Source organism: Battus philenor, unplaced genomic scaffold (assembly GCF_028537555.1).
Source record: "Battus philenor isolate CCGP_79_NKW_IND1 unplaced genomic scaffold, ilBatPhil1.0.hap1 SCAF_14, whole genome shotgun sequence".
NCBI lineage: Eukaryota > Metazoa > Arthropoda > Insecta > Lepidoptera > Papilionidae > Battus > Battus philenor.
In genome coordinates, this window is record NW_027181676.1 from 7179849 (window position 1) to 7193088 (window position 13240).

The window sequence follows — 13240 nt, forward strand, 5'->3', positions numbered from 1 at the left end:
TTAACGAATCCGTAAACCTGTTGTTATACCTTCATTCCATTACATAAAATTACGGAAATGAAGAGAGAAAGAATCATCTAAATATTCTATGGTATATAATATTTTCTTTTATTGTTTGCAAGGTTATTGAAAATAGGTGTATAAAGGTGAATGTTTATATTATTGTAATAAAATTTGCTGACAATTAATGTATGATAGACTCAATCCAAAAATCAATGTCGTTATAATTAATAAACAACGATATGGAAATATAATAAAAAAACTTTAGCAAAATAAAGATTACTGCATATTAAACCTTCTATTGTTTTCTACATATCCCTGCAGACTGCACTGCAAGAAGTTATTGGCCTGACACATTTTATTAGTAAAAATAATATTATTTCATTTAAAAGTGTTCACTTTTTACAGGATGTTTGGAAATAGATGTAAAACCTTTATAACTTTTTACAAATTAACAATTGTATATATTACAATACAAACACCTCTATAAAACTTTTAAACCTGTGACCAAGCAACCTGTATATATAAAATAGCAAATAATCAGTCCAACACCTCCAACAGTAAATAAGTGCATACGATTTTATCGTTATACAAAAGTAATATTGTAGTGCATTAAATAAGTTTTCTTTTTTTATTACTAATATGTGGTTTTGTGTAGATATGTTACTCCCAATGAACTTTGTTAATAATTTTACCATTCTTGCAAAAAATATACAGGAAGGTTATAATAACATCAAATAAGAAAATAATACAATTTATTCTTAATTTTACCTTTTGTACTTGTAAAGTTTATGTCACGACAACTTAATCATTATATTAAACATCTAATATTTATATAGCTCTAAACCACTTGCTAAAGGTCATCACTCGACTTGAACTCAGTGCAACGTACTACGTTCCGTTCATAGATCAATCGGAAATATCTCAGTCCAAACTCTATCGTTGAGAGGAGCTCCGACCCAAATTTAAAGCTTTATTTAAAACTAAACTAAAAAACATTATCTGAAAATGGTTCCCTACAGATGGAAACTATGACATACAACTTCTATCTCATGTGTTATAAACACTGTTGTCTCCTTTTCTGGTTGGTTAACAATAGACATATAAAATAATAACAACTTGGTCTCTTCGACATACTCCAGGAGACGTAACGCTAATTTACCAAGACTGCCGCTTACAAATACATTGGTCAATATTCAAAACATTCCAAAACCAGTGCCTTCTAAAGTTTCCTTCAAACTTATCCTGCGATAATTGCTCAATAAACCTTGTAGGAAAATTGTTATTGTTATGACTATAAGTTTATCCAGCATTCACGTTACATTTCACACGACTAATATTTAAAGAAATGTAAAAAGTTAAGAAATATAATCTTGGATCTAGTATAATATCTGATTTCGATAATATACACTTCTTTGTATAATTTATCTTTGTAGTGCTATGTGATACTAATTAATCTTATTCTATTATTTCTGTGTTATCCTAATTAATTTATATTAACATCGTGTTACCACGAACTATCTGATATATCTCTTTCAAGAAATAATTGAAACTTAAGTAATATTAATATTTCTCCTCTGCGAATAATACGTAATTTGAGAAAAATAATTCAAATTTCAGAATCGTAACCCCATATAATTGTTCGTAACATTTTCATGACATTTGTTTAATTTTCTTTCTCGTGGGCATTTTACGTTGAAATTCAACGGCAAGGAAAAACAAGCAACCTTCAGGCGAACCCGTTTCTTTCGCTTGATTGACTTCTTTGGCTATGACTGAAATCATTGGTTGAAATGTGCTTGATGAAAGACATTTTTCCGATAATGATACTTAATTATTCAAGCGAGGGCAATTTTAAAATTGAACATTAGTTGTAAAAGTTGTTGAATAAATTCTATAAGCACAAGGATCTTCCTTATATACCTAACCTTTGTTTCTTAAAACTATTAGGAAATAGGAGAAATGATTTCTACACAAACAGCCTACACATTGAAGTTATAGTCAATTTTTTGATGTCATTGTAGTTCGTGCAGTGGTGGTAGATTTGGCCTGGGTAGAAGAAAAATATTTTTTCATTTTCACAAAGTATCTTAAAAAGGTAGCGTTTGGCGTTTTCATGGCTATACAATGATTGACGTTGTATGTTATATTTCATCAAACAATCATCTCAAACGTTAAATTCTTCTCAGATTTTAACAATCTGGACTCAATACGATTTCAATATAATTTTGTTTTTATTCAATTTCGGTAGTAAATAAGGTTTTATTTTTCAAACTTTTTAATAAAATACATAGCCAACTTTCTTTCTCTTTTCTGTTTAATTTTTAAGCTATCTTACTGTCGCGCTATTAAATTGTTGTTGACATCTTTTTGAGTTAGTATAATGATTTAGTGTTTTACGATTTTCCTTGGGTTAAATCTATATCACAGATACGCCTATATTTTTGGGTAAAATATATTCGCCAACCTTACGCATATAATATATATAATAATACTAGCATAAACATAAATTATACTAGCTAATAAAAAGTAAAACCAAAATTTACCTTCACATTTTGTAACCAAAAAAATTAATACTCATTTAAGTTTTAATTAAAATGCAAGAAATTAATTATGATCCCGTTTTAATACCTAAACATTACAACTTTGTAGTTTTACTATTAACATTTCAAAGTCCGCATAATCACAATTAAATCACTCTTAATATTGATTCGCGTGAATATTGAAATTTAATGAGTAATTTTATGATAACGTATGGAAATTCCACATTCACGTGGATACACGGTAATTACCGCATATGCTCGCTCAAACACGTCACACGCAGTTAATTCAGGGCAAATAATGTTGTCAGATAAAAACAGCGTATTAACTGTACTAATATGTTAACTCAAGCGTGCATCTTCAGTGGTTAACTCTAAGGGCGGCTTCTATATTTGTGGTATTTGATTATTGTTTATAAGTAGTTTTTTATAATTAATTTTGAAAATGTAAAGTAATTTTACAGAATTGATTAGTTATATATTTTAATAATTTGTTTATCATGTACACTCCGTTTTTAAAGTAGTACGTAGTAGTACCCGGATTAAAGTAAACAACCACGTTTCGTTCACGTTCGAAGTTCAGAAAAACAATAATAAGTAATAAATAATAAATAAAATTTAATTTAAGATTTATCAAACTAAAATCCCCGTAATTAACAGCGTCAAAACTCTATCATCGCACAAACTGTACTAGCATAAATTTATCTCATTTTAATTAAGTATATCGTGTTTAGTTTCAATTTTATATACAGAATTTCTTTTTACTCTGGTAGCAAATAGAACGTTAATTATCTAAATCTAAAGAAATAAACGTTAGATTAGTTGGGCATATTTTATTAAATGTTAATAATATATAAATTAAATTTGTTACATTTTAATGTTCGTAGTTTTTTTAATTAGATTTAATATTTACGTGCAAGTTCTTTTGGTATTTACATAATGAGATCAGCGACGTGATACACTCTGCCTATAACAAAACAGTTTCAAAAACGATTTTATTTCTCTTTTGTAGCTCAAAATTCTTATATTCGCTCACTAGCCAAATAATTTAAGTATCGATACCTTAAAACTAAATCGACACATAAAAAACTCTGTCTTGCAATAAAGATAGGCGTGTGACGTGAATGAAATGTGAAAGAAACTTCAGTCAATAGTATTGTAGTTAATATTTATGTAAATATATATTACTCTCACAGTTTTCCCATTTTTAATTTTCCTCTTTTCATTAAGTATTAAGCCTAAGGATAGTGCTTGTTTGTGCGAATAAATTAATTCAGAATCGAATATCTGTTAAAGTTAATCTTAGGCAAGGGTTAAAAACTCATAAAATGGTAATTCAAGAAAGATTAAATATCTTGAAAATATCTCCTTTCGCCATTAATTCATTATTATGCTGAGAATCTTTTAACCGTATTGTTAAGGCTCATTTCAGTTTAAAGCATTTTCTTCAAAAAGGTAATTGAGAAAAGGTTTAAATATGCCGTTAAAATGTGTAATTTCATTGAAATTATTTTACCTAGTGTAAAATAACTCTATAATGGATGAATATCTCATAAAATTAGCATTATGGCGAGAACAGACGCCAATTAGGTTAGCGGCGCAATGTCTGGGTTCCAACGAGGCTCCGGCTGCCCACTTCACAGCTTTATTTACATATCTAGGCTTCAGCTATTTCACCCTCGTTATCCCAGCAAAGAGACTGAATATTTTAAAGAATAATATTTTCTAATATAGTGTTATGAGTGCACAGATTCCGGTTTTCACACCTTTACTTAAGAATGTTATACACATTTAAATAGCATACTTACGTCATCCACGTTTTTATATTTAAAACATGTTATTTTTTTATTTTCTATATTTTTTTTAGATAATCTAAAGAAAATATTACTGCAAGATGTGAAAACTTTTATTATGTATTATTTTAATTATAAGTCATCACTTAAAATTTGTACATTTTTCTATCGAACCAGTTTGTATTTACTACGTTTCATGCATAAGTATGTTCATAACAATATAAATAAATATAACATTACGTATTGACGTGTAGTTTTTAAGAAAAAATCTAAAAATAAATTCGATGCCCATAAGTAGAAATTCCAAAGAATTTGGTTTTGCTTAATAACTAATATTTAAGATCGGAAGCAAAAAAGGTTTTACCAAATAATACTTCATGCTTATTACACGTTATTTAGTAAAATTAACCTTTACGTCAAAATTTTTATTATTTCATTCTAGGTAGAGAGGCGGAAACTACTGAATACTGTTTTAATAATTTCGTACTACATATTTTTTAAAGAACGGAAGGGATTTAAAATTATCAATGTATGATTTAAACATATATTTTGGCTATTTATTTCTCATTAATAGACTGTAAGATAAAAGTACTATGTTCCCAATATAAAAAGTTTTGTTTGAGTTTAAAAAAGCTTCCATCTTATGTAAAATTTGTTTCAGATCTCGTTTACGTGACTAAACATATAAGTACAAATAAATATATCAAATATCTATTTATAGATGCAAGAAGTTTGGAACTATTTTATAAAATAATACGACAGTAAATCTCTATAAATAAACGACTATTTGAGAATAAACATTAATAAGCATTCTTAAAAGGAACCAAAAAATGTATTTTCTCTGGTTTGGCATTAAAATTTTAATTTTGATCTCTCACAGTAGTTAGTGAGCTGCTTGGGTTGTTGAGCTGAGCTTCGTCCTTACAGTGGACCTCAAATAAGACTGATTAACAGTATTGAGTGATAGTCCACGCTGAGGTTCTGGGAGCGTTTGTACTATTCAATCTAAGGAACGTCCCCTAACGCGGTCTATAGCTCAGCAGCCTCCTATTGCAGGTAAATGTTCAAGAAGCGACCCGTGCATAAGCTCTCTCGGAAGCCCTCATTTTAGGTCACTAAAAAAAGGCTTTTCAACCTGTAGAAATGTCAATGCTACTAAGACTTTCAACTTTACTTTCAAGCACAAATATTTCACGAGCACAAGCACTATTTCAAGATATATTTAAAGAGGATGAGAGTATACTTTTTACCCTTATTTTTTATTAATTTTCAGGACGATAAAAAAGTTAATTAAAAATACGCGTAATAACAACGGTCAAATGATTCTCAATTTATCTCATATACTCATGGCCGTATGCACAAGCATTTCTCATCATTATTTGTAGTTTTCAAATAAGAGGTTATATGATAGGTTTCCCGATCCTTGGTCTCCACTCCAGAACCTTATAATCCCATCTATCCCATCTCTCATAATCGTCTCTCTTATTATCCCATCGCTTATAATCCTCTCTCTTATCATCCCATTTCTTATAATCCCAGTAGCCATCCATTTTGCGCGCTACGTGGCTTACCCACTTCAACTTACCAATCCTCTGGACTATGTCGATTACTTCTACTATCTACGGATCCTTCCATTCCTGATTCGATCTCGTAGAGAAATCCCATGTATATCTCTCTCCATGGCTCGTTGAGCAACAATTCAATTCTTATAATTACACAATTGCTTAATTACTAAGTTATTCACGAACCGAGGCCATTTCATTTTCCCTATGTACAGGGCAGCTATTAATTTACTATAAATATGTAGTTAGCTATCTTCCTTTCTGTCTTCCTGAAAATAACAAGAGTAATTTATAATTGAAGACTTGTAGTAATTAACAAATTAGATTGCCGTAAAAATAAATTGACGACTTTATTAAAAGATAAAGACAATTCAAGTAGAGTGTTGTAGTTGTTGCATATGGTCATTTTAATGATATATACCATAACATGTTTTTTTTTTGTGCTTCGGGTGTTGAACCCCTTGTGAGCATTCATGATTCTCCGCTCTTTTTTTCCTTGGCAAAGAAGATTATCTTTGGTTGTCTGGAAGAAATCGCCGCGTGTACTTCTTCTTTTGGTTATTGTATATATGATAAAAAGTAGGCAATAAATAAATTTTATTAATGGTTATTTTTCTTTAAATTAAAAATAAAAATAATAAAATAATTATAAATAAAAAACGAGTGTAATCAATCACTGTCATTCTTCACGTCGATATATATTTTATGTCCCATATATTTCAAAATATTGTACCATGTGGCTATTAATGAAAATATAAATATATAAAAAAGGGTAAGTGAATTTATAAAAGCCATCCCATTAATCCATAATCAAGCCAAAATCGGGCAGATAGTGAAAATAGTCGCTTAACCCAGGAAATTATAATATATCTCTCAAAAAAGGAAATAGCTACATCATAGTTTGAGTTCTAGTTCTACGACAGCAAAATTTCACTTTTCTTTTTTTATTTTACGTTACCGTAAATAATTCTTCTACAAACCACAGATAATAATTCAAACTGCTACGTTTTTAGACAAAATAGCACCTTTTAATGAACCATGTAATATTTTTTCATTTATTTAATTATTAATTTCTCAACATTAACCGAACGTTTTGAAAAAAATATAATGGATATGGATTTTTTAGCTAATTTTCTCATGTTAGCCGCTACTTGCACTATTACCTGATTTTACGTTGTCGTTGATTGATGGGATCTCCAATACATGTTTAGATAATATTTATTCTAAATATTTACAAAGTAAAATTTTATTATTGTAATGTTCTATGTATATGCTTTTTCTTCTTTCAGTTAACCCATTACCCGCCAAAATAAAACTAAAAAAATTATTAATATTTATATTTTATTACGGCGTAGACAAAAATAAACAATAAATTAACCAAAAAAATCGAAAATTACAATTCGACTCCGTTTTGAACGGGTGTATTCAATTGAGTACAGTTTCGTATTATGTGTGAAAAATTTCAAAACAAATTTTTTCTATACACAATGTTTTTAGACATTTTATACATTGCCAACCTACTCTTGAATGACATACAACACATCGTAATGGTTTCTCAATCTTCTGGTGATAATGCCCTACACCAAGAGAGTGAGTGAGACAATCCTGGTACCAAAGAAGAAGAAGGTGGAGCCTTATGTTGAGTTTTCTGGCGCAAATATAAAACCTTGCAATGGAACGTCGAAACATAAGCTGATCCATGCTATCACTGTGACTTATTACATGCAGACGCCAAGCATTAGCAATAGCCATGTCAAGCATATAGCTAAACAAAACCCACCACCACTTCTTTCCGTGAACCGTAACCCTGTAAAGTGATACTGATTTATCAAACTTATCCACGCCGCCCATATTGCTATTGTATGTTTGATATAGTTTCGGTATGTTGACATCAACTTTCTCACTTAGCACAGAGCACCATCGCTTTATAGTTCCTGAAGGTTCAACGGTGTCGTCATTTGTCGCCATTGTACATACGCTGTTATTTTTCCAGCGCACTAACAAAACTTCATTTTGCTTGTCAAACCTATAATCCTATGAGGAACGATCTTCTTTTTTCATCACGCTTGTACTTTTTAGCGGACACTTTCCATTATTGTTCCAGTAGCACGATATCCTTCTTTTTTGAGATTCACCAAGATGTTATAATTAGTAAAGAATTGGTCAAAAAATACCTGATGGCATATTTGATCTGTGCCCAATTTTTTAAGTAATGTTTTGACTACTCTAAATCCTAAGGGGTCGGGAGAAATTACCTCAGCTATTCCACGATAAAAATAAAATGTATAGCAGTATCCCATGGAGCTGTTGCCCAATTTTTATAGCCAAAATGCACTCACTGGCTTTCCTCGGATAAATTGTTTAGCGGGATGATGACCAAAATATTTTACCATTGATTCATCAATTGCAGAAACCATATCTTCTTCGGTACCTTCTTCCTCATATATGACAATGCTGGGTGTTGTGCTGGGGGATTAACAGCAAAGTCGTATTCGTAACCACTTTCACTATGTTCTAAAACAGCGTTAATTGCTTCCTCTAGCAGGCTGTAATGATTAGAAACGTTAAATCGCTTCAAACTCATCATCACACAAATCTGAAACAAAAGACGAATGATCGTTATATGGATTCGGCCGCTGTACACAATTGGGTACAGTACGATTCCGTGCTCAATTACAATGTAAATGTATGAAACAAAACAGTTATTTAGTAGTTAGTTACTTAGACTATAACAGTTATTTAGTAGTTAGGTACTTAGTCTATAACAGTTATTTAGTAGTTAGTTACTTAGTTTCATTTAAAAATAAGTCTGCACTATAAAAACAATGAATAAAATATAACATTTTCTTTACCAAACTTTGAGAATAACTTTATTGAGTACTTACCTCTATGCACATTTATGTACGATGTTAAAATCTTCACAGATACAGATTTCAATGTATCGGCATAAACTGTAATTATTTCGAAGCACTGTTCTAATTGACTACTACAACGAGCAGTAACAGCACCAATAATTAAAAAAAATTACAACTACCTTCAATTTTTTCACTGTACCCAATCAGGTACAGAGGCGTTATATGGGTTAAAGAAAACCTTGACAGCATTGCGGGTTGTAACAGCTTCGTCAAAATGACTTTCCGGAAACAGAGTGGTCCGCAAACTATAATTATTTTATTACAATTATCTACTTTTATTTTATTATTTATTACTATTATTTTGTTTCATTGTTATTACTAAAATAATCATGTGCTTCATATAAATTAAAAAAAAAAGATTTGGTTTTTCATATAAAAGACTTAATTACGATTACACAATATTGACTCGTAAGGATTAACAACCATATTTTATCATAAAAGGATAAAAGACTTATTAAAAAGGCTGCGCCTACAGTTACTTCGAAACAACGTTAAGTACGTTGAAAAGGCACGCATCACGTTTCGCATTTTCTTGTGTGTGGTAGCAGAAATAGAGTATTAACAACGCATAAAAAGATTTATTTTTAATTAATTGTTACTTTTTGAACATATTCTTTTTTTCCAAATACAGAAAAACAGATGCTGTAAAACGAAATTTTAAATAACTGATTCATACATAAAGTAGTGCCGTTTTACTTTCTTTTGATAACTATGAAATCGGGAAGAAAAGAGCTTTTTGTTGACAAAAATTGAATACAGCTATTTGAGATCTACCTTAAATATATTGTTGATACACATAACAGAACTATTAACTACAAAAAATAGATTTATGTGATCATGAAAACCTATAAAACTATTGAGAGATTAAAAGCACTGAAGAGTTATGAGGTATCACTTAAAATGAATAAATTTTTAATTGATGACGTAGTCTCACTTAGTTTATATATGTTACAATTGTATACAGCCTTGAAATTAAATCGCTATTTAAAACAAGTTCAATCAGTCACAAGAATACTTCAACGTTAATAAATTATTCCATACCCAACAATTTTGATTTATAAAGGAAAAATCCAGCATTGGTGCAGATGTTGCTTTTTTACAATTTATATATCAAACATGGAAGGATTCACATAATGCTGTTGGTATTTTTAGCGACCTTTCGAAGGCGTTGCGTCCGTCACGACATTTTAGTATATAAATTAAAGCATTACACAGTGAAAGATAATGCTCCGGAGTTGATAAAATCATTATTGAATAACTACTTACAAATTGTACATATTAATAAATCAAAGCCTCCGGGATCTGTGGCAACAACGGGTGTAGCCTTTATTGTTTTTAAATAAACGACTTACCATTCTTGGCCTAAAACCTTTGCGAGATTGCACTAATCGCAGATGATACATCTCTTTTATATCATGTACATATACATGAAAGCGAATAATATTGACGACGTGAATAAAGCTCCTTCACGAACATTAAGTTGTATTGTTTTAAGATTTTAAACTAAGTTGTTACTTAGTTTTAAAATCTTAAAACCCCAAATGTATTAAATTTTTTTTAACTAATCTTAAATTAAACACCCCTAAAATATAACAATAAACGGTAATGTTAAAATGGTAAAACAATGTAAACTATCCAATAAACGAATATTTATATGACAGGAATACTTGGCAATGCTGTCGCTTTATTATTTTGATTTCATTTAGGCTATATCTAATAAAGTGTATATGTAAATATGTGTTGTTAAATTATTACAAGATGTGTTGTTGTGGAGTTTCTTCCTGCTTCACCTCCACAACCCTGCCCTATTTTTGACTTCACTACACTGGAGCAGTGTAGTGAAGTCAAAAATAAAATAGATTAAAAAATTGTCTACCAATATCAGTTCTGTTAAATTTTCTAACGTAGCATAAAAGAATTTTATCTTTATCTTGCCTTATCACAAATATTTTAAATCACAAACAATGACAAATAAAATCAAATCACATTGGTCTCTTCTGACATTCTGCACGCCACGTACACGAGGGAAAAAAATACGAATGAATAAATATATAAAATCTATATCTTTAAACGTTTTTAGTCAAAAAGATATTATAGGAACAAGATTAAAAACATATAAATTGCTTTTTCTTACTTTTTAATAAACCAGCAGCAAATTTTAATGCAAATTTTGTTATTACACACCTTATATGATAGCTGAAACATATTTTTTTTTGCTATTTAGGTAATTGAAAAACGTAAAAACAACCATTTATATCTATTTACGAGGTTTAAATGTTGATTAATAACTTTGTCCGCTAAATGTGTACATTCAAACTGAGTTCCTCAAGAAAGAATGTGCGTAACTATATGCCACGAGCTTAAGTTACCATTGACTTGATAAATTACCCAATTGCGATGTAAAGAAATTTCCTTATATGAGTCTTAAAATAAGTCACCTTTTGATATTTAGGATCATATTCAAGCACCATACATAACGTGTCAACATTGTGACAAAACTACAGTATCAAGAGATCGTATATCAGCATATTCATGATCGGCACGTGTAAGGTAAGTATGAACATGCTCTGAACACAGACAAAGTTGCGTCCACGGGCTGTCAACGCTCGTTTGTAGCTAGATGGAGCCTCAAAGGAGCGTTGTTTTAGTGAACATTTTAGTTTAATCTGAACTGTGGCATTAACCGTAAAATAGAAAGGGGTTTAAAGAGTTTATTTCAATGGTTTTATCTACGTCAAGTCACATTTTTTTTTAAATTAAAGACCTTTTCGCTTGTTTAAACCTGATAAATACGCGTTATACCGAGAAGTAATTGTATAAATAAACGTTTAATTCTAATTAATTTAAATAAATAGTACAGCAATAACCCACTTTTATGGAAAATTTTGATCATGACGAACAGAAATCAAATGAACCGTTTGTTTGTGATATCAACTTTCTCGTTTCATTTGTAGCAATAATATTTTTGTTTATATTGCATGATAGAATTCCGTCTTGTTTATAGTTACTTTTATCGTAAATAAGTAATTCAATAAAAATATTTCCCACAATAATTAATCACATGAAACTAGAATTAAATTGTTTGATTTGATTCGTTCACATTTTTTCAAATTCTCCCTTACTTATGTAACACATTTCATCTTTAAACATAATTTTAGGTTTCAAAATGCACATATGCTCAACTTTCGTATGTGCACTATGAAAATATATAATGATTGTAAGATTAAGAAACCTTCTGTTTAATTACCTCAGGAATAAAAAGGTTATTAAGATCAAGCTTTTCAATTCTAATCACAAAACTTTAATTTCCATATAATAATCATCATCATTTCAGCCATAAGTCGTCTTGTGGGACATGGCCTTATCAATTGGAAATTAAATTATATACTTATAATGAATTAGTTTCACTTTAATATATAATATTTAAGCGAAATATATGATAACGACGTTCAGTATTAGCTTACATGTGAGAGTCCACAATAACATATCGACCTAAGTTAAATAGATATGCACATGCGCGTTTTGTTAAATCCGAAGATCTTAAGCATAGAACATTTTATCGGCTGGATAAGAAACGGGGTTTCCTTCACGCTCCACCATCCCAACACTAACTCATGATAGCGATTAGTCTACTATTCTAGATTACTATTCAATTTTTATTTATTTTGATTATGTACTGATGAGAGATTATGTTCGTAGCATATATTAAAAAGTATTAATAATCTACTAACTATCACATACAGACTTAGCTGCTTAGTTATTTCGTAATTTAAATGTTATCTTCAGTCCAGAAAGCTTTTCATTATGGACCCAGCGAACGGTTTTTCCGGACTTTTAAGTTTAAAATTTACCTTCAAAGGTTATTAAGAAAGTTTTGCAATTTTGTTTATGATCGTTGCGCGTTAGTAAAATTCATTACGTTTTTCTTAGTTCCAATTTTTTCAATCAAGTTTTTAAAATTAATAACACACGTTTCTTACAATTAATAACACATTTTGATTTTTAAATCGTAAGAATTTACAGCCTGCTTCTTGTTTTAGTTACCGTAAATATTAGCATCATGTTGTCTTATAACTTTTTAGCACTTCATGGATTAACCGTTCGCGGGTGCATTGCATTTAGTAAGAGAAACCGGGTACTGCGCTCGAGGCTGTCGACCCGCGCAGCAACTTTAACGAGGCCTCTTTGCAATGGCGTTCACCTTCACCGACCAAATTTCTCTCCCTACCTAACCAATTTTTAAATGATTCCAATTATTTTTATTTGTAAGCATCCAATATAGAGCTAATGTTCACTCTTGTCCTACCTAAAATCTTTAAGCATGTTACAAATTTCGCTGTTATGCCTTCACCACATACAAGTTCATGTTGAATTTATAACTAGTTTATCAATAGTATTTTAACGGGTAGGCCTACAAGTACAGTTTTCCC